Source organism: Melospiza georgiana, chromosome 17 (assembly GCF_028018845.1).
Source record: "Melospiza georgiana isolate bMelGeo1 chromosome 17, bMelGeo1.pri, whole genome shotgun sequence".
Lineage (NCBI taxonomy): Eukaryota > Metazoa > Chordata > Aves > Passeriformes > Passerellidae > Melospiza > Melospiza georgiana.
The window spans coordinates 10876005-10899629 of NC_080446.1; positions in this window are offsets into that span (position 1 = coordinate 10876005).

Here is a 23625-nt window from a genome sequence, read left to right on the forward strand (position 1 = left end):
GTGTTCTGAAGTGAAAGATCTGTGCAGATTACATGAACATCTCCTGATTTCTAACCTCACCTCATGCACTTTGGGAAGGTCTGATTTTTTTTTTCTTTTTTTTTTTTTTTTTTTTTTAGCTCTTGGAACTGGCATTATTCCTTCCAGCAAGAAAGAATCGCTGAAATGGACATTTTCAAGGAGATTTTGGAAAGAGTCATAATGTCTTTGAAAGAAAGATGGATGTTTGGTTTGGATGAAGGCTCATAAATCGTCTGGGGGAAGGGTGCATCTACTGGGAAATGTGAATGTGGGTAAAACATTTGCACAATCTTCTGCTTGCAGAGTTATCAAAGCTTCCAGAAATGCTGCTTTTAGGACTTGCAGTGTATATTTAACTCTTCCTTCAGCAAATCTTTTTGGCTTTTATTCTTATTTGCTAAGTAGTTGGCTTGTTTGGGAAGCTCAGAGGGAAGGGGTGGACTTGGGGCATTTCTTATTGCAAGGAATATGGAAATCAAGTCTCTCTTCTGGTCTTGGTAAGGTCCTGTTTGCCCTCCTGACTTCCTGCTCTGATTTTTCTCCTCCCTGAAGAAAAACTCATGGGCATGATGAGCAAAACCCTCACATTTTCTTCCTTTCATCCCTTCAGATTGTGCAGGCTTTGGGGCAGGATGGCAATGGGGATTCCTACACATCTCTGGGAAGGAGTAAGTGAGGTCCAAGTGCCCTGGACTCACACAGAGGACACAAATCCTTGAGGCACACAGAGATTAGGATGAGGCAAACCAACGTGGAGCATTCATAACGAATAGTAAATAAGCTAATGGGGGACTGGCTGTCTGCACAGGTATAGAGCTTCATCAGGAGGCAACGGTGACATCCTGATAATGGCTTGCATTTAATAACAGGATTTAACATCCCTGTAAAGGGAGCAGGCAGGCAGCTCCTGTCAGGACCAGGAGACAGAGTTCCCTTGTATTACACTTCCACAAATCACTTGTGAAACTGCGGCAGGCACTGGCAGAAAGAGCTGCTCTCTCTTCCCTCTCCCTGGACAGAGCAGGAGCCACTGCCATGGGTGGGTGGAGGGCAGGAGGTGACTGAGGTGGGCTTGGGGGGCCAGTCCCTGTGGGGCATTGCCCTGAGGACCTCTTGGAATCTCCGCTGCTCAGAGTGACCCCGAGATGTGTTAGAAAGTCTCTGTTCCCAGCCTGGCAGTCGAAGAAGGAGTCAGAGCTCTTCTCGTTCTCAAGGTTGTTTATTGTTTCTTATCCATAACATTCTTTCTGTGACCCTCGGTAGGTCTGTCTGGCAGTAGGGTTGAGGCACACTGCCCGCCTCAAAGGTGGTGTTGTCTTTTTGTACTGAAAACTAGGTGTACATTATTTACCATAACTTCCCAGCACCTATCATCTATCTTAGACAGTGAGTTTCTACTCTAAACCAATCTAAAAATGCCAACATCATCCAGAAGATGGAGGTTAGGAAGAAGAAGGAAAAGGGACAAGGCATGCCCAAACTCCTCCATCTTGTGACCCCAAGCCCCCATTCTAAAAACCTCAAAAATCTATTTTTCACCCTGTGATAAATTCACTATCATTCTACTTAAACTTTCTTGACTTGTAATTCTTCATATAAAGGTTGGTAATTGTTTTTTCCAAGGGCTAAATCAAAGGCACAGGGGTCTTGGGCTCTGTGCCAAGGTCTCCGGTCCACCCGGGCAGGGTCTCAAGTCCTCCAGGGCAGCCAGAGAAATTTCCTGGGTTCCAGAACTGACCCACACAGAGATATTTGCCATAGGGACTGGGGCTCCCTGGAGGGGTCTGGCCAAGAGGCAGAACCCCATTGGGTCTGGGTTGTACATCCTTGCAGGGGGATTGTTGAAGATTGCCATGCCAGATGTTTTCTATTACCATCTGTATGGCAGATTGCCTTTGTCAAGCGGGCAGTTTGCCTTATCTCTCTCTCTGAGTGACCACAATCACTCCTCCCTCAGGAGGGGACACCTGCTGATAAAAGCCATTGAATGTCCCTGCATGGCTGATAAGAACTACAGCATCCCATTGGGAGATGTGAGCCCACAGGGAGGAGCCAAGCATTCCTACCTGGATATAATCTGGAGGTTCTGGAACACCAGCACAGCTTCTCCACTGGATTCCCCAGAGGAACAGCAGCTGCCTCTCCTTCCACTGGATCTTCAGAGGAAGAGACTGCACCTTTCTCCAGGATCCCTGCTGCAGCAGAGCCAGCCCTGACACTGCAGGAGGGCTGAGCCACAATTCCAATGGGACTGCTGCCAACACCCTGACCCACAGGGTGTCAGGTTGGGTTCTGACTCTGGCAGTGTTGTTCTAGTGTACTGCATTGTTCATTTTATCCTTTTATTTTTATTTTGTTCCCTATTAAAGAACTGTTATTTCCTGCATCCATATTTTTGCCTGAGAGCCCCTTAATTTAAAATGTATAGCAATTGGGAGGGGTGGGGAGGGTTTACATTCTCCATTTCAGGGGAGGCTCCTGCCTTCTTTAGCAGACTCCTATCTTTCCAAACCAAGACAGGGATGCTCTCTAGGGATTCTCCTGGACCCATTCCCAGGCTGCACAACTGAAACCTCCTGTGCAGCCAGAGCCAGAGCTCCGCGCCTCGCTCTGCCGCAATTCCAGACTGTGCCGCCCCCTTCCAGCCCACCCACAGCCCGGGGAGCTCTCCCAGCTCTGCTGCCCTGGAAGCTTGGCATGCTCTGGATGTGCAGACATCCTCGGGGAGCCTGGAGGCGGGTGGGCTGCGTGTGTGGGGGTGTCATGTTCCTAAATCCCCGTTCAGATCTGCCGGGTCCCAGGAGCCGCGCGCCGGGCGAGCACACACTGCAAGGCCGTTGGTGGGCTCTATCAAAGGGGGCTTTGAGAGCCTGGTAACCACAGGGATGAGCTTGATTAGCTGGGGTTGTGATCAATAATTAATGTTGGTTATTTATTATTTGTTAAGTGCCGACACTGTGCTCGCTTCCCAGTCCCCCCAGTGGATCTCCAGCCTTGCTTGGCGTCCCCGGGTTGCATTTTTATGCTGCTCAAGGGTCACAAAAGATTTCAAAGAAAGAATATTTTAAAAAATGTAATCCTTTGTGCGGAGAGAACAGAAACATCCAGCCACTGTAGAATTTGCTGTAACTGGGGAGAAAATTTTATCTTCTCTTTCCTCATGGTTTGATTTCAGGGCAGCTCTCAGGCAGCTCGGGATGCAATAGTCTGCAGGTCAGAAGTCGGTGTGGGGGTAGTGCAGGTCCACGTGAAGCCAGAGCTGTGCCAAGTGCACCAGAGCAAAGAGAAGTGAGAGGCAATGCAGCCGGATTTGAAGAGATTTGAATTATTCAGTCGGCTGGGTCATGGGCAGATCATGCCATTCGTGACATCTCTGGAGCCTGAGAGCTGCCATTCATGCCAGGGCAGAGGGTGGGGAGGGTGCTGGGCTTTCCTGGAGCTCTGTGGTCCTCACTGCCAGTTTGTAGGGGGTGTGGGCAGGGGGAGAGGTTGTTTTATCTCTCAGGAGAGAGGGGGCTGTGCCTCAACTTTGTACAGCAGCAAGGAATTAAACAAGGAGAGGGAAACACGCTGGGATGGAGAGAGAGGTGGTGGGGGATCGCTGGCCAGGGGTCTCTGTACAAATCACAAACAGGACAGGACTGCTGGAACGTGCCTTGAGCTGTTTGATTTTCCAGCATCAGTCTCATTCCATGATTATGACAATGGGAAGATGCCACCAGCTCACATCTCAGACAGCAGCCAAAGAACTTAATGTTACAACTCACTTTATAAGTTTTTTGACCAATCACACAAAGCAAAAGCACATTGACAGTAGTTCCATCCAACCACTATAAGCACAGGTACCTTTGGTTAAAACAATACTTGCTTATTTCAAATACAATACCTGCTTGTGAGTCTTAAAACACAATGCACAGAGCTCCATTATTAAGCTTCAAACTTCCTAATATCTCACTAGATAAACTTTTCTGTAGCTTAGAGAGTTATTCTAGACAAGCCTTAATACACAGACCATTGTTCTATTTGTCCTTGCTTTTCTACTTTTTAAATAATTTTTCTCCTGGCTGCTGCTTAGCTCTAATCACAGTTCTACTGTCTCTGAGGTCTTTTGCAACTTTCCCAAAACCCTCTGATTTTGTGGATTCCCACAGTGGGGCAGCAGGACAAACCACAGGTTCAGGAGTTGCAGGGAATGAAATAATTTGGACCCTCTGGAAAGCAGCTGTGGGTGGGCAGGGAGGGGCTGCACTCTGCCTGCCCAGCTCTGCCCTCCCCATGCCAGGCGCTGCTCCCTGAACCCCTCTCAGGGTGACCTCACTGTGCTGGGCACCATCACCTTCCTCCTCAACCATTGGGGGAAACAACACTGGGTTTTATCAAGGAGAAAAGGAAAAACAGCTGAGATTTGAGAAAACACCCCAAGTGGGTTTTTAGAAGTTTACAGACCACTTCCTAGAGGTTCCTTTAGGGATCTAGGGGGCTTAGGACTGTAGGCAATGTTTATAGACCCCTCCCACAGATCCTTCAGTGCCCTGGGGGCAGCAATTTGTTGTGGGTGAAAGAGACAGGGAAATGCCTGTGGGGAATGTGGGCTGGTGGATCCTGTTGGTTCTACTTGAAGGTAGTGGCTCGTGTTTTATTTTAATGAACTTACCAGCCTTTTAAAGCTAATTATATTTCATGCTCTAGTGCTCCAAGAGATTAAAGAACCACTTCTAATTTCTGACCTAGGTATAATTCCAGTTGAATCCCCCCAGCAATGCACCCCTGGGGCCCCACAGAACCCACGGGAGCTCTGCGCATGATCTGCAGGGCAGGCTCACCCCACAGAGCCCTCCAGCCCTCCCTGCTGGGCTCCATAGGGGTTATGTGGGTCAGGGCTGTGCTCCCTGGAGCCTCCATCCCCTTGCTGTGGCCTGGCTGCTCTGTGCCTGCCCCAAAAATCCCTCCCTGTCCCAATGTCCCACAAATTCAGCCATGAATTCACCCTGGGCTTCTCCGTGGTGATTGAAACTGGTGAGCGGATGAGCACAGAGCAGGAGTGATGGATGTGACCCCACGGCTCAGAACAAATGCACATCAGCTCCCACTGTTATTTGTTGCTGTCTGATGGCAACAAAACAAATTTTTAAGCAAACTCCAGATACTCAATGACCCTGTTGTTATCTTGCTGGTCCTGATGACTTGGACAAATCACTTAAGCTTTGTGCTTTGGTTCATTTTTTTTTTAAGAAACCTTTGTTAGCATCCTGTCCCAGCCTTGTGTCACACAAAGCTCACTGTGATTGTTGTTCTTCTCTTGCTAGAGACAGAGAGTTTGGGATGAACTGGGATTTATGGAAATACCATCTACTTAATCCCTGTTTTGTTGCAACAAGGAAGGCAATGAAGGGTTAATGAACTCTCCCAAGAGAGATTAGTCTGGAATATTTAAGGCTTCTTTAGTCTCAACATTTATTAAAGGCTTTTTTTTTGTTGTTGTTTTATTGTTGTAATGCTCCATTCAAAGGAATCCCTCCTAGAGAATTCTTTCAATTTGATCTCCAGCACAGAAATAAACTGGTTTATCTTAGATCTTTTAATATCATACTCAGGGCTTTTAATAAATGTGAGTTTCATCAGTGCCTTTTTTTTTTAAATTTTTTTTTTAAACTGGTGAGATAATTTAATATTAACACATCACACCTTATCACCCAATAACACTTAGTCCCTGTAATCTTATGACAGACTAATTTCTGTAGCAACATCCCCTGTGTCAAATCCGCTCCATTCCATTACTACCCTGGCTGCTCGTGGAGCCTGGGTTGGTAATGAATATTCTGGCTTCTAAGCTTTTATCTAAGGATTATGAAATGAATTTGGAGTTCAGCTTGAGGGAGTTACAGCTTCATTTTGCCTAGTGGAAGCTCCTTCATATCATTGGAATAAATCGTGGGGGTTTCCATGCGAAAAATGTAAGATGGAAAATCAAAAATATATTTGCTCAAAAATCCCCTGGATGGGCTGGGGTGTCACGTGTGGGATTTGAGAAAAAGGGTTAATTGAAAAGAGAGTTGGGGAGATGGAGAAGCTGTGGGGAAGGGGAGAGTGGTGTTGTCTGTCTGTATGTCTGTCTGTCTGTCTGTCCCAGGGCAGTACTGGGAGCTGGGAGGAGGCAGAGGGGGGACCCTCACTTTTCCAGGTGGATCCTCTGCTCACCCCTGAGCCCCATCCCGCTGCACAGTGGGGTGCTGGTGCCTCTCCCCTCCTGCCTTCCTGTCTGTGACACTAACAGCTTTCACTTAATTTAATCTGTGCAGCTCACAAGGCTGAAGATGAGGTGAGCTCATTTGGCGTAATTATGGGATGTGTCAGGAATGTGAAATCCCAGGCAGTGCAACTGTCCTGGAGCCATCACACCTCTGACAGCCTGTCTGCTGCTGATGCTGTGAGGATGGCAAATGCACCTGCTTCCTCAAGCAGAAAATAGACTGTTAAAAAAAAATGGTGAAGGCTAAACTGCTATGGTAGGTTTTTTTATGTTTAGCATATGCTCTCCATTCCTGCTCTGTTCCCCCTCTGTGTTGCCATCCTGGCTCTGGTGAGGTGCTGGATGATCAGTGCCACCCCCGCAGGCTGTGGTGGTGGCAGGCAGGGTGTCTTGGTTTGGAAAGACAGGTGTCTGCTAAGGAAGGCAGGAGCCTCCCCTGAAATGGAGAATGTAAACTGTCCCCACCCCTCCCCACCCCTCCCCACCCCATTTAAAATTGCTATACATTTTAAATGAAGGGGCTCTCAGGCAAAAATATGGGATTAGGAAATAACAGTTCTTTAATAGGGAAAAGAAAAAAAAAAAAAGATAAAATAAACAATGCAGTACACTAGAACAACACTGCCAGAGTCAGAACCCAACCTGACACCCTGTGGGTCAGGGTGTTGGCAGCAGTCCCATTGGAATTGTGGCTCAGCCCTCCTGCAGTGTCAGGGCTGGTTCTGCTGCAGCAGGGATCCTGTAGAGAAGGATGTATTCTTCCTCTGAAGATCCAGTGGGAGAAGAGGCAGCTGCTGTTCCTCTGGGAAATCCAGTGGAGAAGCTGTGCTGGTGCTCCAGAACCTCTGGATTATATCTGGGTAGGAATGCTTGGCTCCTCCCTCTGGGCTCACATCTCCCAATGGGATGCTGTAGTTCTTATCAGCCATGCAGGGACATTCAATAGCTGTTATCAGCAATGTCCCCTCCCGAGGGAGGAGTGATTGTGGTCACTCAAAGAGAGAGATAAGGCAAGCTGCCCACTTGACAAAGGTAATCTGCCATACAGATGGTAATGGAAAACATCTTGCATTGCAATCTTCAACACTGGGGAATGGGGACTCAGGGCCAAGGGGCTGCTCTGAGCTCATGTGTGTCCCTCTGATCCCAGCTCTGATCACACACTCATAGCTGAGGTGTGGGTGCTCTTCCTGATGTACAAAACTCTTCCTGGGATGGAGGGAGCCTGGGATAATGTGCTGCAGGTAAGCTGTGCACTCAGCTCGGGGACTGGGCACCCCTGATTGTCCCCATCCCCTCCTCCCTGTCCCACACAGCCCAGAGCCTGTGGGAAGCTGCATCTACTGCTCCACAGTCACTGTACAGAGCAGGATGGGGTACAACCCATGGTGTGGGACAGTACAATGCAGCTGCTGTGAGCAGAGGTGTTTGCCTGTTCCATTCTTCTCTAATTTTTGCCAGGATCATTCCACTACTCATTTGAAAATCCATTTTTTTCCCAATAATCCCCATCCCTGCTTTCCTGGCACACACTCTGGAGCACTTGAACAAACCCAAGACCTGAATGGAGCAGCTCTAATGGTTTGAGAGGAGCCTTTCACAGCTTTGGAGCAGATTTTCCCAGCTTCTCTGCCAGAGGTGCCACCAGCAAGGAAACCCCTGGAGGGCCCTGGGATGGCTGGGTCAGCCCTGGGTGGTTCCAGGGATGTGCCCATGGATCACAGAGGGGAAATGGGATGGACCTGGCTCAGCCCTGCCCACCCGCTGCCACCTCTCCCTTCCTCAACGAGCACCGAGTAATAAATTGGACAAAAAATAATTAACTTGCCATAAATTGGGTATTAGCATATGAATTAGAGTTTAACATATGAAAGGGCTTTTGATTCCGCATAAAATTAATATAGAAAATGACCGTAACAGAATAACAAATTACACTTCAGGAGCTGGCTCCTCTGAGTCTGGCTGACAGTGTGATGGTGACGCAGAGGTGCCAGGGAGGGGGGAAGGCTGGCATGGGGGCATTGTCTCGGACCCCCCAGTATTTGGTGCAGCCCCAAGCCTCAGGGATGCCTCTGCCCTGTTATGCTGGTGCTGAGGAAATTTGTGCAGGTAAAGTCCCTCATTTGTGTTCTGGCATTTCCTTGTTTGTTTGGGCAAGTATATTGTTATTTTATTAGTTAAATATATTTTACTCTATATTTAACCTGGGTGGTTCTTTCCATTTGAATTTTAAATATTTTGACCAGTCTTGCTCTCAGCTGTTTTGTTAATATATCCAGGACAGGGAGGATTTAAGACAGAAGTTGAAGCATTCCCCTGTCTGGGGAATGTGATATTGTTAAAAATTATCTGAAAATGAATTTCTATTCACAAGCAAAAACTTTTCTAGGACAGAATTCAGTTGGTAAAGACTGGCCATTTATTTTGTGAGGAGGAAAAAGAAAACGAAGCTTTAATTAGAATATGGGAGGTATGAACACAATTAGCTGTAGTTTAGGGAACAGATCTCCATGAGCTGCCAATGGTCGTGTTGAGCTGCCATGGCCTCTGTACATGCTACTGGAACAACCCAACTGCAAACCCAAGGTCTTGGCTTAAATTGCCTTTAAGTGTAAAGTCAACACATTTCACCCTTTGTTAGGAGCAAGAGAACTCAGCTTGTGAAGAGTGGCTCACTGAAATGCCATAATGTGTTTCCATGCCTTCAGGCATCACCCAGTGCAGGAGGTCTAGAAAATACCAGTTGGAAAGACTGAAGATTTGACAGAGAAGAGGCTTAGATGAGAGGTTAGAAAGAAAATCTTCCATGTGAGGGTGGGCAGGCCCTGGCACAGGGTGCCCAGAGCAGCTGTGCCTGCCCCTGGATCCCTGGAAATGTCCAAGGCCAGGCTGGATGGGGTATGGAGCACCCTGGGACAGTGGAAGGTGTCCCTGCCCATAGCAAGGGGTTGAAACAAAGTGGTCTTTAAAGGTCCCTTCCAACTCATGCTATTTTATGATTATATGACATTTTATTTCTCCAGGGAAACTCTTGGATTCCATAACCATGCAAGGTTCTGTGCCACATTTCCCTCGCAGAGCACTGGGGATGGCAATGCCCTCAAAATCGCTGCCCACATCAGCCTCTGTCCAGAACAGTCTGGGGGATGTTCAAAGCCTTCCATGCTGGCCTGGGTCTGCTCCAGATCATGGGTAGTCACAGAATCACAGAATGCTTTGGGTTCAAAGGGTTTAAATTCTGAAAAACAACCTCATTTCAGCCCCTTGCTGAGGGCAGAGACACCTTCCACCAGACCAAGCTGCTCAGGGCCTGGCCTTCAACACTTCCAGGGATGAAGAATCCACAACCTGTTCCATGGATTCATGGCTGTTCCTTTTCTTTGGTTTGGGTTTTTTTGCCTTTTTATTCTGTGAGCAGATTCCCTGTAGGCTGTGCATGTGCCTGAGACAGTAACATAATTACACCTTCTCAGCTGCTGCCTGTAAATGCTCTTGCCATGAGTGCCAATTAAAATAAATGCAGATTATTGGGAATTTAGGGGATAAACAAATCACTTTTTGTCTAAATATCAGCCTGGGTTCTGGGGTCATTAGGCTGTTTTGCATTAGTGTCTGCATTCACTCTGGCAGGGAAAGGGCCTCAGCCTTGTTACTGGAGCAGGAAGCTGTCATGGCCCAGGGTTGTTTTTGGGATGGGTTCTGCATCCAAGGAAAATTGAGGGAGCACATTGCTGCCCTGAGCAGTGAGCTTTTTTTTTTTGTATGGAGGAGCAGAGGGCTGCCTGCTCTGATGGGTCAGCAAACAAACAAGAATCTGAAGAGCTTGCTCTGAATTCATGGCCAGGCAGAGCAAGCCAGATAGAGACATCCAGCTCTGCCCTGAGGGTTAACTACCTGCTGCTGAAATACTAATTGCAGGGAATTGTGTCCATCAATTATGGCAAACAGGGTTTGCTTCCTGGGAGGGTGACAGCAGAGGGAGAGGGAGGGAGAAGCCCTGATCATCTAAACGAGCTTTTTGCTCATCATCTCACATGGGAGGGCTCCAGGGAATGGTAATGAGTGGGACACGAGCTTCTCCCACCAGCCTGTAGCTAGCAGGTGTGACTGTGTTCACAGGGGTCTTATGTTGAGGAGAAGAGATTAGGATCTTACTCCATATTTCAGAAGTCTTGATTTAATATTTTATGATATATATTACATTAAAACTATACTAAAAGAATAGAAGAAAAGGTTTCATCAGAAGGCTGGCTAAGAATAGAAAGGAAAGAAGAATGATAACAAAGGTTTGTGTCTCAGCTCTCTGTCCGAGCCAGCTGACTGTGACTGGTCATTAATTAGAAACAACCACATGAGACCAATCACAGATGCACCTGTTGCATTCCACAGCAGCAGATAATCATTGTTTACATTTTGTTCCTGAGGCTTCTCAGCTTCTCAGGAGGAAAAATCCTAAGGAAAGGATTTTTCATAAAAAGATGTCTGTGACAAGCAGGTCCTCAGGAATCCAGAGCACCCCTTGGCTCATGCTGTTTCATATCCATGGTCCCTAGCTGTCCCTGTAGGGTACCCATGGCCAACACAGGCTGCTTTTCCTGGGAATGCCTGTGATCACTGTGGAAATCACCACCAACTGAGTCCCTCAATGGCTTTTTGAGGGTCTGTATTAGCAGTGGAACCATGTCCTGCCAGTGCTGAGGTGGGATCATCCAACAGGCTGAGTTAAATCTTCCCTTTCCTTCCCCCAGGCAACAATTTTAATTGCAGTGCTGTGATAGTACTAATAAAAAGAGGGATTTCACACTCTCTCCGGCTTTAGAAATCTATTGTTCAGCCTGTTTACCTCCCTTTTTGTTCTGAGAAATGCTTAATTGTCTCCTTGGACAAGGCTGTCCTTTAAATTATATTAAATTGGTGGTAATTTATGTAGCTTTTTTTTTGCTTCACACAATAGCAATTTTCTCTTTACAGACATTGCTTTTGGAGCTGTTCAGCTTTGTGCCTCAGCAGTCCTGGAGGGAGCAGGGTAACCCCAGAGCCACAACTCTGTACCCTGAGGTGGCTCTTGGGACCTGATCCTTTGTTGCTCCCTATTGCCTTCAGATTCCTGGGAGAACTTCTGGCATCTCCAGTTTGTTTGCAAGGAAGAAGGAGAAGGTATCTCTCCCAGGTTATCTTTTTGTTACTTGCTTGTTCTGTTTTTCCAAGCTCATAAGTTGCCCATAATGGAGTTACCAAAGCATGAAGTGATGCAATGATTTCTTTCAGACTTTCAAGCCATTCCTCTGCTTGACTTGTTTCATGGATGTGCTGGGTAAAAGGTGAAAAAAAGATTAAAGACAACTAAAATTTTGTTCAATGAAAAGTAGCACAACTGGGGAAGGTTCTAGAGCACTCATCACATGAGGGAATTGTGGGGGCTCAGCCTGGAGAAAAGGAGGCTCAGGGGGGACCTCATTGCTGTCTTCAACTCCCTGCCAGGAGGGTGGAGCAGGGCCAGGGTCAGTCTCTCCTCTCAGGTGAGCAGCAGGATGAGAGGAAGCAGCCTCAGGTTATGCCAAGTGTGATTTAGATTGGAGATGGGTTAAAATCCCTTCACCAAAAGGGTTGTCAGGAACAGGCTGCCAGGGAAGTGGTGGAGTGGCCATCCTTGGAGGGACTGAAAAGCTGTGTACAAGTGACACTCTCCACATGCTGTAGGCACAGCTCATCTTCCATGAGATGATGCTGGTTAAGGGTGAGGTCCTAAAGCAGATGCAGCCTCTTCCCTGCTTAGATTCCAGGATAAAGCTGCTCTTTCTTTTTTTTCCTTTTATTTCTTTTCCCTCCCGTCATTGGATATGGGGTGTGGAGGTTCAGGGACATCACACCATAACCAACATGATCCAGTGAAGCCAAATTTATTATCCCTAAAAAGACTGTATTTATAATAAGTCTCTACTGTCCACTGTCTGTAGCTAATACATGATTGGTTAATCCTAGCTGTTCACACGTCTAAAGTAGAATGCTGATTGGATCATCTAATTTTTCACGTGTCTTGCTGTGGTTGTCTGGCCCACTCATGACTCACTTTTTTCTTACTTTCCCAAACTTGCTGATAAACCTGTCGAGTCTTAATGACTCTTCTTCTTGTATCTTTTTCAAGGACATACCGACCCCATTTCTAAATATGTCCATTATTCATTGTTTGTGAACGTGTCCATTGTCCATTAGTACAAGCAGGCTGGATTGTGCATCGGCTGAATATGGCCATTGTCTTGCAAAAACTCCTCAATCTGCAAAAAACCTCTCAACAACTGAAGGCGATTTGAGCAGTGTCACTGGCCTTGTGGCTCTGTCACTTCCAAGCATGTCACCCACAATGGCATTTCTCTCGAGCCCAGCTCTCCCATGGAGACAGAGGAGAGACAGAGGCATCCCAGGACATGCAGGAATGTGGGCAGCATCGGAGCTGCCTCCTGCCCACCCTCCTCCTGCTTTTGGGGACCAGGGGCTGTGCTTGGAGGCACCTGGAGCTCCCCAACCCTCCTGCCAGGTGAGCAGCCTGTCCCCAACTCGCCAGCCTCCCCTTGCTGTCCCTGCACCCTGCATGAACCTGGCTGGCAGCTCTGTCCCTTTTTGTCTCAGGGTGCCCCAAGATATGATTTATTAAAAAAATTATGGATATTGATCTAGTACCAATATCCAACTGTGACGGACATAGACTCTCTAACAGTTTAAAGTTAGAAAGTTTATGTTTATTGTGGGATACCTCCCAAATACACACTGTGATTTACAGGTGATTACAGAGTCCTTTTATCTACACAAGTATATCAATATCCAAAATACAAATGCATATTCATAACTTTGGTACATCCCATTCCCAGCTCTGTATGATAATTAGTTCAAAAGCCATTAACCATGCAGTTTATTCCTTGAAATGGGTCCGTGGTCCCTTTCATGGGGAGGGGGTGCCAAAATGAGGAAGTAAATGAAGTCTTCCTCGTTCTGATCTTTCTACCTTTTCAATGCAAATATGAAAAATGAACCCTTGGTAGAACTCCTATTCCCCATCTTCAGTTGGTTTCAGAACAGAGGAGGCTACAATTGTCTTATGTTCCTAAAAGCTATTTATCAGTTTCTATATTCTTCATTATAAACCCAGCTAACCAAACATTGTGTTGACAAGCAATCAATTATTAGTTAACTACTAACACGTAACTTCATCAAGGCCTACTCATTTATTTTAATTAATTCCAATAAAGCTTATCTCTAACTAAAATCTTAGCTCCTCTAAAATCTCTAAATTCCTTTAAGTCTATGTCTCAGATGTCTCAGGACCAATGTTCACGGGGATGCTGGCCTCTGCAGCACTGTCAGCATGGGGCTGATCAGGCTGGCAGCCAGGAGCACGTTGGGCTGGAGGAGGCTTGTGAGAAATTTAATTAATCCTCCTGTCACTGGTGCCAGCAGAGCCCAAGTGCCTGTGCCAGCTGTGCCACTCTAACACATCTACACCATGGATAAAACCTCACTGGGAATGGCAAAACTCATTGCTGCTGGGTGTCTTGGTTTGGAAAGACAGGAGTCTGCTAAGGAAGGCAGGAGCCTCCCCTGAAATGAGATTGTAAACCCTCCCCACCCCTCCCAATTGCCATAAATTTTAAATTAAGGGGTTCTCAGGCAAAAATATGGGAGCAGGGAAAAAAAAAGCAGTTCTTTAATAGGGAAAAGAAAAAAATAAAAGGATAAAATAAACAATGCAGTATGCTAGAACAACACTGCCAGAGTCAGAACAAAGCCTGACACCCTGTGGGTCAGGGTGGTGGCAGCAGTGCCATTGGAATTGTGGCTCAGCCCTCCTGCAGTGTCAGGGCTGGTTCTGCTGGAGCAGGGATCCTGGAGAAAGGTGCAGTCTCTTCCTCTGAAGATCCAGTGGCAGAGGCAGCTGCTGTTCCTCTGGGGAATCCAGTGGAGAAGCTGTGCTGGTGTTCCAGAACCTCCAGATTATATCTGGGTAGGAATGCTTGGCTCCTCCCTCTGGGCTCACATCTCCCAATGGGATGCTGTAGTTCTTATCAGCCATGCAGGGACATTCAATAGCTGTTATCAGCAGATGTCCCCTCCTGAGGGAGGTGTGAATGTGGTCACTCAAAGAGAGAGATAAGGCGAACTGCCCACTTGACAAAGGTAATCTGCCATACAGATGGTAATTGAAAACATCTTGCATTGCGATCTGGAACACTGGGACAGGACTCCTCTGGCATTGCTGAAGTGACTGATGGCTTTTTTGGGTGGCTGGTTCCCTGGGTGGCCAGCGGGGAGTGTGGCAGGGAAAGGAGGACAGGATCACACCTCTGCCCGCAGCAGCATTCGCTCAGCCCCTGACCTTTTGTACAGCTCATTAACAACACACTGAAGAGAAAGAGGGCAGAGCCATTACAGAGCAATTTATATGTAAATGCCCAAAGTACAAAAAAAGAGCAACCCCACTGGCATCCATTAGAAAAAAAAAAAGTTATTGAATTTTCTTTTGTATGTGTCTGGGTTTGTTGGGAATTTTTTATTTTTCATTTTGTCAAGATAGAGTACACTGTCAAATCTCCCATTCGGCTTCTTGATTCTCCAGTTGCATCCTTGCTGCATCCAGGCAGCGGTTAGGGCTGGGTTTTCCCCTGCCTGGGGAATAAGACAGGGAGGCTTGGCCTCTGGGACCCCAATAACTTTTGGAGAATGTCATTCCATCTCTGCTGCCTGCCTGGGACACCCAAACGAGTCCCCAGTGAGTGGCTGTGTTTTCCCCAGAGGAATGTAGGTGACGTTAGCCTACACCAAGGCCTTGACTTCCCCTTGGAAGTCCAGAAACTTTGTCCCAGAGGCATTTCCAAGAAAAGTGAGTTTACCTTTAGCTAAACCCTGCATTGTCTCTGCTGTGAAGTTTTAGCTCTCAGCTGAGGGCTGCGGCTGCCAGCAGCAACAGAGACAAGGTAAAGCACATGTATAAATTCTTAATCAAACCATGATCTGTAATGGCCCCGAGTAGTACAGCTGGTACTGCTGGAAAGCGTGTGCAGCTGTCTCTGCATATCTGGAGAACGAGCTGATGTTCCCCTCCTGGAGCTGTGCTGGCTCTTGTCAAGCTGAGACCATATACAGGCAAGGTTGGGGGGTCCCTGGATCCAGCTGAAGGGCTGGAAAAGGCCTTGTTTGTGTTGTGAGCCTGGATGTAGTTTGATTTGAGGCAGAAAAGACTCAGCAAAGACCATTTCTGGGCTCGAATGCAAAGTGGAAGACCTGCCTGCAGTGAAAGTGCCCCCAGTGATCGTGTCGGAATTCCAGACCCTTCTCCCAGCATCCCTCCATCCTAGCTCCTCCACAAAGCTGCCTGAGTCTGTGAAACCCTCCCTGCCTCAGCACCAGAGAGGGTTTCATGATGTGTGACCCTGCAGTGGAGGCACAGGGAGGTGTTTTGCCCTTGCTCATGGCCCTACCAGCCCATCCCCAGTGCAATACCTGGATTTTGGGGCTTTCAGCTGGCTGCTGCTGTGTTTGTGGGGTAACCACACTACCCCATGCTCAGCTTTATTCAAATGAATGTAAATACAAGACCCACCCCACTGACATAATGTTGGTGTTGGTGGCTTTGCTGGGTGGGAGCTCCAACACATTTCTATCGTGCCTCTCACAACGTCTGAAGATTTCCAAGGCACCAAAAATGCCCAGGGTTTCTTTCTGCAGGTGTGCAAGGGAAAGCTATTGAGATGGGAGAGAGGGAAAAATGGAGAATAAGCAATGCTACAGCATCACTATCAAATATGTAGGAGCCCATGTCCTGGCAGAGATGTGTTCATTACCTCACAAACCATTACCAGTGGATCAAACACAAGAGCTCACTCTGGGGTGCTTGTGCCCATGGCCAGACACCCAAAGCAGGTGCAGTGACAAAATCCATCCCTGGCCTCACCCCTTGCTCTGCTCCAAATGCCAGTTTGCAGGTTTTTTATATCAGTGTTAGGGTTAATCCTCGGCCTTGCAGTGAGTTAAAGAAATATAATCCCTTTCTCCTGTGCACCCAAAGGGGCTGAGCTGCTGGCAGCTGCTGCAGAGGATGGATTTGCAATGAGGATCTCAGCACTCTGAGGTTTGTTTGCTGCAGCTGCGTGGCCAGCCTGGCCCAAGCTTTTGGCTGTGTGTGCTGATGTGGTGTTATGGTGACCTGCAGCATCACTGCCAGCAAACCATCACCAGGGCCCTGGGGCTCTGCTCTAGAGCTCCTTCTCTGACCCCAGTGTGCTGAGAGATACAGCAAAGTAGAACCACTGGCAGGAGCTTCAATTTGCAACTCCATCTGCTGGGAAAAGCGATGATGAGCACGTTAAAAAAGGTATAGAAACGAAAAAGGTTCAGAGTTGCTGTCCAGGTGTGCAAATGTGGATGGTCTCACTGGAGCAGGACAGGGGCTGCCACAGCGCCAGTGTGAGCAGGGCCCAGATCTGGGGTGGTAATGAGTGATTTAATGAGGAACCATCTCAGCTGGCAGCTCTTGGTTGCCTGAAGGGACAGAAAAGCTCACCTTGGTGCTTGCATCAGGCATTTTGCTCCTTCCTCGTGTGCTTTGGTACTTCCATTTGGGACTGGAGGGATGCCTGCCAGCTCCAGCAGGAATTGCTTTAGATGCTTGCCCACCCCTTTGCTTATCCAAAATGAGTAACTGGGTGGGCTGGGGCCTAAATCAGTGAGTTCATAATTGCACTGAAGGAGAAAAAAACCCAGCTTCCCAGTGACATGGGCAGCCTATTCTTTGTGTGCCTGTGTTTACCCTCAGAAACTGTCTGAAAAAAAATCACCAGTGCTCAAAGAATCCATGCTAGCAAGGATGCTGAGGGTAAAAGACTAAGATAAGGGTAAAAGACTAAAATAATGCTATTTAATCATGCCATACAAGAAGCTGATAAAGGATAACATAACACAGATTTGACGTGGGGAATTAATATCTGAATGTCAGCCTCCACTTTTATTATATCCCTAATACATCCCCATTGAAGCAATATAAATATGATTATAGAATTTCATCTTAATCTTGAGGAGATAAAAATAATGCCTGCAGGCACAATGGTGCTCTGGCTGTTCCTCTGTGGGAAGCACTGCCTCATCCCTGCTGAGCATCCCTGTAACTTCCACTGTGCTCAGGCAGAGTTCAGTTCAGCACAGCTGCATGGATCATTAATTGAATCCCAGTTCTGCTCCTATCCTGCTCCTGTTGGCTCTGGAGGTGAGTGGTGACCTCCTGCAGCACTGTCCCCACCTCTGGGAGAGCTGAGCGGGATCCCAGGGCCCACATAGTCCCTCAAGGGAGAGGAGAAGCTCCCAGGATGAACTTCTGTTTGCTCATTTGCTGCAGATCTGAAATAGGATGTGTCCCCTGCTTGGTACCTCCTGGGGCATAACAATTAATCAGTCCTGGCTGTTATCTACCTGGGGTTTAGCTCATTTCCTGAGGATTAACCTAATTGTCTAATTATTAGTTATATTGTCTCTCCTCTGCTCCTCATTCATTTTTTGGTTGTTTTATTTGTAAAATATCATTAGCTTCTTATTTGAAGGCATTCAAGAGATTTACTTTGTGGTTTTATTTTTTAATGCATTTTTCTCTGAAAAGTCCTTCCTGATCCAAACCTTTCCTGACAGAAAGGACTGGGAGCTTTGGCGCTTCTGGTGGGTCAAGTCCTCTGTGCCTCCATGAGAGACCTCTAACCCGATCTTGTCCCTGTGTTCACCTTGCCTGACTCCTGAGACAAGGTCACACCACAGAAACAAACTGACTCTAGAGAAGCTGCTCTATGAGAGAACTCCTTGAGAGGAGCTTTAGGGCTAGGACATAAGTGTGGCTTTCTCCATCAATGGGTATTTAGCTGTTTGTCCCTACCTCTAAAAAACCTGACTCTAGGAAGGGGTTGTGTCAACACCTTGGTCTTTGTTCACAGGGCACACACTTGTCACCCCCATAAAAGCCCTAAACCAAAAAGAAATCACCTCTGGAGCAGCCTTTTGTGACTTTTGGTGAAGCTTGCAAAAGCAGAAATGGATTCTCCTTCCCCTTTTCCATCTGCCTTTGCAGAAGGACTTAGATGATCTTTTAAAGAAGGGCACAAATTGCTGAGTCTTCTGCTGAGGCTTCAACCAGTCAGCTCCAGTTAGATCTTACCAGCTGGTGCAAGCTCCACTTGGTTTTTCCATCTTGCAGAAATGCACAGGGAGCCAGTCTAAAGTTTGGATTGGGGCTGAAACACCCTTGGATGTGTCCAAAGTAAAAATAAGTTAAAATCTGCCTTCCTTGGTGAAAAAGGAGTGCTTGCTCTTTCCTTTCCACTTTTGTACTAGAGCAGGAGCCAGTGTCAGGGGGACAGCCTGGCAAAGCTCTGCTGTCACTCAGGCAGAAAGCAGCTGAATCCCTGCAGATAATAATCGTCTATTGATTTTTTGCCTTGTTTTTACAATCATTAGAGAATTTTCACTAAGCAGAACGAGAAAAATCTTCTGATCCCCCAGAGGGTTCTCATGTTCTCTTGAGGAAATAACAACAAATGAACAAAAAAAAAAAAAAAAAAAAAAAAAAACAAAGCAGAAAAATCAAACCCATGTGTAAATCATAAATAATGGGGGAGAGCTGGCTGAGAGCACTTTGATGTTCAAATGCATCAGTTACATGATTTGGCTCTTTTCCTCAGGATTTTCCTGTGTTTTCCTAAGTTCTCATAAGCAGATTTTCATTGCTCCTCCACAGTCCATCAGCATTTCCAGCCCTGCACAGAGGAGCATGCATGCACTGGGCCGGGCACAGGTGGGTTTGTTGCTTGGCTGGGTGTTGTGTCAGAGGCTTTTGAGGATCATTCCTCTGGGAAAAGTCTGTCTGATAAGGTCTTATCTGTGTTTTGAGGAATTCCCAAAATGCATGAGTGTGTTTGTGTGTTGGCTCACCATGTGTGTCCACGCCTGGCTTGGGGCTCAGGGTTGGTGGAGGCTGAGTTTGTGCCCATGCTGTGGTTGTCCCTGAGGCTTTCTGTGGCCTGAAGGTGACTGAAAAGTTCCCTGTGGCACAGGGAAGGGCTGTGTGTGTACATAGAATCAGAGAATAGCTTGGCTTGGAAGGGACTTCAAAATCCATTTCATTCTACCCCTTGCCATAAGCAGGGATGCCACCACTATTGCAGGGTGCTCCAAGCCTTGTTCACCCTGACCTTCAGCACTTCCAGGGATCCAGGGGCAACCACAGCTTCTCTGGGCACCCTGTGCCAGGGTCTCACAGCCCTCTACATGTGTGAGCACACACATGTGTGCTTGGGGATGGGCTCTGCAGACCTCATCCCAGCACAGGCTTTGGAAGAGGTGCCAATTCCAAGAGCTGGCAGCACTCTTCTGCTGCTCAGAGGTGCCTGTTGGCTCACAAAACTGAAAAGATTATGACATTCAAAAGAAATAATTTATAAACAGCAGATGTTTCATAAACTGTGATTAAAAAACCCAACAACACAATAGCCAGAACACCAGCCTGCCCCTGAGTGCCTTGGCTTAGGAACAGGTATCTGGACAGAGCAGCTGCTGGGAATGCCAGGGGAGGTCAGCTCCAGAGCAGACCTGAGGCACTCATGATGCTGAATGTCTGATAAGAAATGTTGAAGTGTTGAAGATTACAATGCAAAATGTTTTCAATTCCCATCTGTATGGCAGATTACCTTTGTCAAGTGGGCAGTTTGCCTTATCTCTCTCTCTGAGTGACAGCATTCACACCTCCCTCAGGAGGAGACCTTGCTGATAACAGCTATTGAATGTCCCTGCATGGCTGATAAGAACTACAGCATCCCATTGGGAGATGTGAGCCCAGAGGGAGGAGCCAAGCATTCCTACCTGGATATAATCTGGAGGTTCTGGAACACCAGCACAGCTTCTCCACAGGATTCCCCAGAGGAACAGCAGCTGCCTCTTCTCCCACTGGATCTTCAGAGGAAGAGACTGCACCTTTCTGCAGGATCCCTGCTGCAGCAGAACCAGCCCTGACACTGCAGGAGGGCTGAGCCACAATTCCAATGGGACTGCTGCCAACACCCTGACCCACAGGGTGTCAGGTTGGGTTCTGACTCTGGCAGTGTTGTTCTAGTGTACTGCATCGTTTATTTTATCTTTTTTTTTTTTTTTTCTTTTCCCTATTAAAGAACTGTTATTTCCTGATCCCATATTTTTGCCTGAGAGCCCCTTAATTTAAAATTTATAGCAATTCAGAGGGGTGGGGAGGGTTTACATTCTCCATTTCAGGAGAGGCTCCTGCCTTCCTTAGCAGACTCCTGTCTTTCCAAACCAAGACATGAAGTTATACAAAGGGGGCAACTGAGGGAAACCAGACTTCTGCATTTTTATAACAAACAGGGAAAAGAATGATTATATTATATAATATTATATAATATTATATAACATTATATAACATTATAATAATATTATAATAATATTATAATAATATTATAATAATATTATAATAATATTATATTATATTATATTATATTATATTATATTATATTATATTATATTATATTATATTATATTATATTATATTATATTATATTATATTATATTATATTATATTATATTATATTATATTATATTATATTATATTATATTATTGATGTAAGGTGGGGAAGGAGGAGGGGAAAACAAAAATGAAGATGCAGCAGCGCTGAGCCACCATGTGAAGAGTTTTGACAATGGGCACTGAGCAAAGCTGGAGCCCTTTGCAGCAGCAGCAGCAGCAGCACTGTGACCCTGTCCCCTGCCTTCCTGAGCTGGGCAGGGACGAGAGCAGGGCTGCTGCTGGGCCATGGGTGCTGACAAGGGAAGGGCCAGCAGAGCCTGACACTGCCATGTAGCCCTTTCCCAAAAGCCGTGTTGTTACAATTGTAAAAAATCCATTTCAACATCAAAGTTGGTTTTAATTTGAGCTTTCAGTCTCTTTGATTTAATTTCTTCTGCATCTGCTAAATAATGACAAGAGCACTTTCAGAAAATGCCCTTCAATGCACTCTAATTTGTTTTTGGACTGTAATCATCTCCCCTTCTCTTCCTCTTCAAGATCTTTGGTCCCTGCAAACCCTGCCCAGGCAGCAGCCAGGAGGAGAAAGTGAACATTGTGATGGTGTTCACAGGGGTTCTTGGATTGGGGAAGAGATGAGGATCTGACTCCATGTTTCAGGAGGCTGATTTATTATTTTATTATATATATTACATTAAAACTATACTAAAAGAATAGAAGAAAGGATTTCATCAGAAGGCTGGCTAAGAATAAAATAAGAAGGAATGATGACAAAGGTTTGTGGCTCAGACTCTCTGTCCAAGCCAGCTGACTGTGATTGGCCATTAGTTAGAAACAACCAACATGGACCAATCAAAGATTACCTGTTGCATTCCACAGCAGCAGATAACCATTGTTTATATTTTGTTCCTGAAGCCTCTCAGCTTCTCAGGAGGAAAAATCCTAAGGAAAGGATTTTTCATAAAAGATGTCTGCGACATCATCCTGTCTCATTCCCTGGGTCAGGGCTGAGGGCTTATGTTCATATTCATCACCCATTATTTATTCCCATTTCCATGGATGAAGTGCTCTTTGGAGAGGTGCTGTGTGGGATCTCAGCACATCAGACCTGATATGCAGAGACACGAGATAACCCTTGGGGGGCTCGGAGGTCCTGGAATGTTGCCAGAAGTGTCTGGTGGCTGGACTTTGATCCTGCACAGGAGATGACACCTGTATGAGGATGGGAGTATCTCACTGGGATAAATGGTGAAGGGATAGGTTAATTATAGTGTGAAGCACAGGTTTTAGAATTTCGGTACAGGGGGGTCTAGAGAAGTAAGATGGAGGAATTGGGGCGTGTCCTGTTCTTCTTCTTCTTCTTGGCCTCCATCTTCTGTGGTGATGTTGGCACTTTGGGATTGGTTCTTACTAAAAGTGCACTTGTCAATAAGGGTGAAAGGTATTGGGGAAAATAGGTAAATATCTTATATGTAGTTTTGGGTATAAAGATAAGTGACCGCCCCGAGGGCTCTCAGTGTGCTCATGGCTGGCGTGCTGTGCAGACCTCTGTTGGGCCGAGAGAAAATCTTGTAGATAAAAACTAATAAACACTGAAGACCGAGAAAAAACCTGAAGACTCTTTTCGTCCTTTGGAGCGCGGGCTGTCCAAGGCCACCCCGGGCCTTTCCAGGCCATCAAAAACAGCCGAGAACGGGACAGTGCTGTGCCTTAGAGAGGGCTCACTCAGACAGGATCAGTGCTGTCACCTTTACTTGCATCATCCCAGAGCTTCCAGCTCACCCCACTCCCATGGTGCTGTGTCCTTGTGGATTTGGGATCAAGGAGGAGGCTCAGTGTGAAGGTGCCTGTCTCAGCTGAGAACACGTGATGCCCACGTGAGGCTGTGCTTCACTGCAGGAACTGCACCAGCCACCCCAAAAGAACTGCCCTGACAAGCCTCACTCTCCCCAGGAGCTCTCTTGTGGCCAAATGAAAACTTGAATATTTTCTGTGGAGAGTGAGGGCTCTAAAAGGTCGGCCATCCTTAGGCTCTGCCATCAATAAAGCTTAATTTGGGGACAGTGATTATCTGTCACAGCAAAGGTCTGTCTGCCCCAGCACCCTCATGTCCAAAAGCAGCCAAGGGAAGGGGTGGAATTCAGGGTAAGCAGCAGCTGCACCTCCCCAGTCCACAGCACCTCTCCCTGCCTGCAGCCCAGGCACTTTCTTGAGGGGCTGTGGTTAATAATGTTGATAGGCATTTTTCCCCATTAATTTCTCTAATTGCTTTTTGCATTTCTGGATATCCATTAGCCGTCTCAGCTAAAGAAAGGTTAATGAATTAGAGCCCTTAAAAGCACCCAAAGGATTTTAACAGAACCAATTCTCCAAGCACAAATCCTCATGTTCTCACACTGTTGTTAAGAGCTGCAGAATCATTGCGAGGGTGCTTGGTGTAAGTATGGGAACCCCAGCCCTATCTTACCCATTTCCCAGCCCAGAGAAATTGGGGTGGTTTATCTGGCTCTGCCTGAAACCTGCCATTCCCATTCCTTTTGTGTTCTGGGAGGATTTAAAAAAATATTTATTATTTTTATAGTTTAATATTATTTTAATATTTATTTATTATTATTTATTAATTAATTCATTTTCTGTTAGAGGAAGAGGAAGAGTTTGGAGTTTTGGTTTTTTTTGCAAATGTACAGCCTAAAAAATAACAGCTCCTTAATATGGATTAGTTTCATGGGACCCAGAAAGTGAAGGAGAGAAGAAATATAAAGGAATGAAATTTGGCGCAAGTGGAAATGATCAGCAT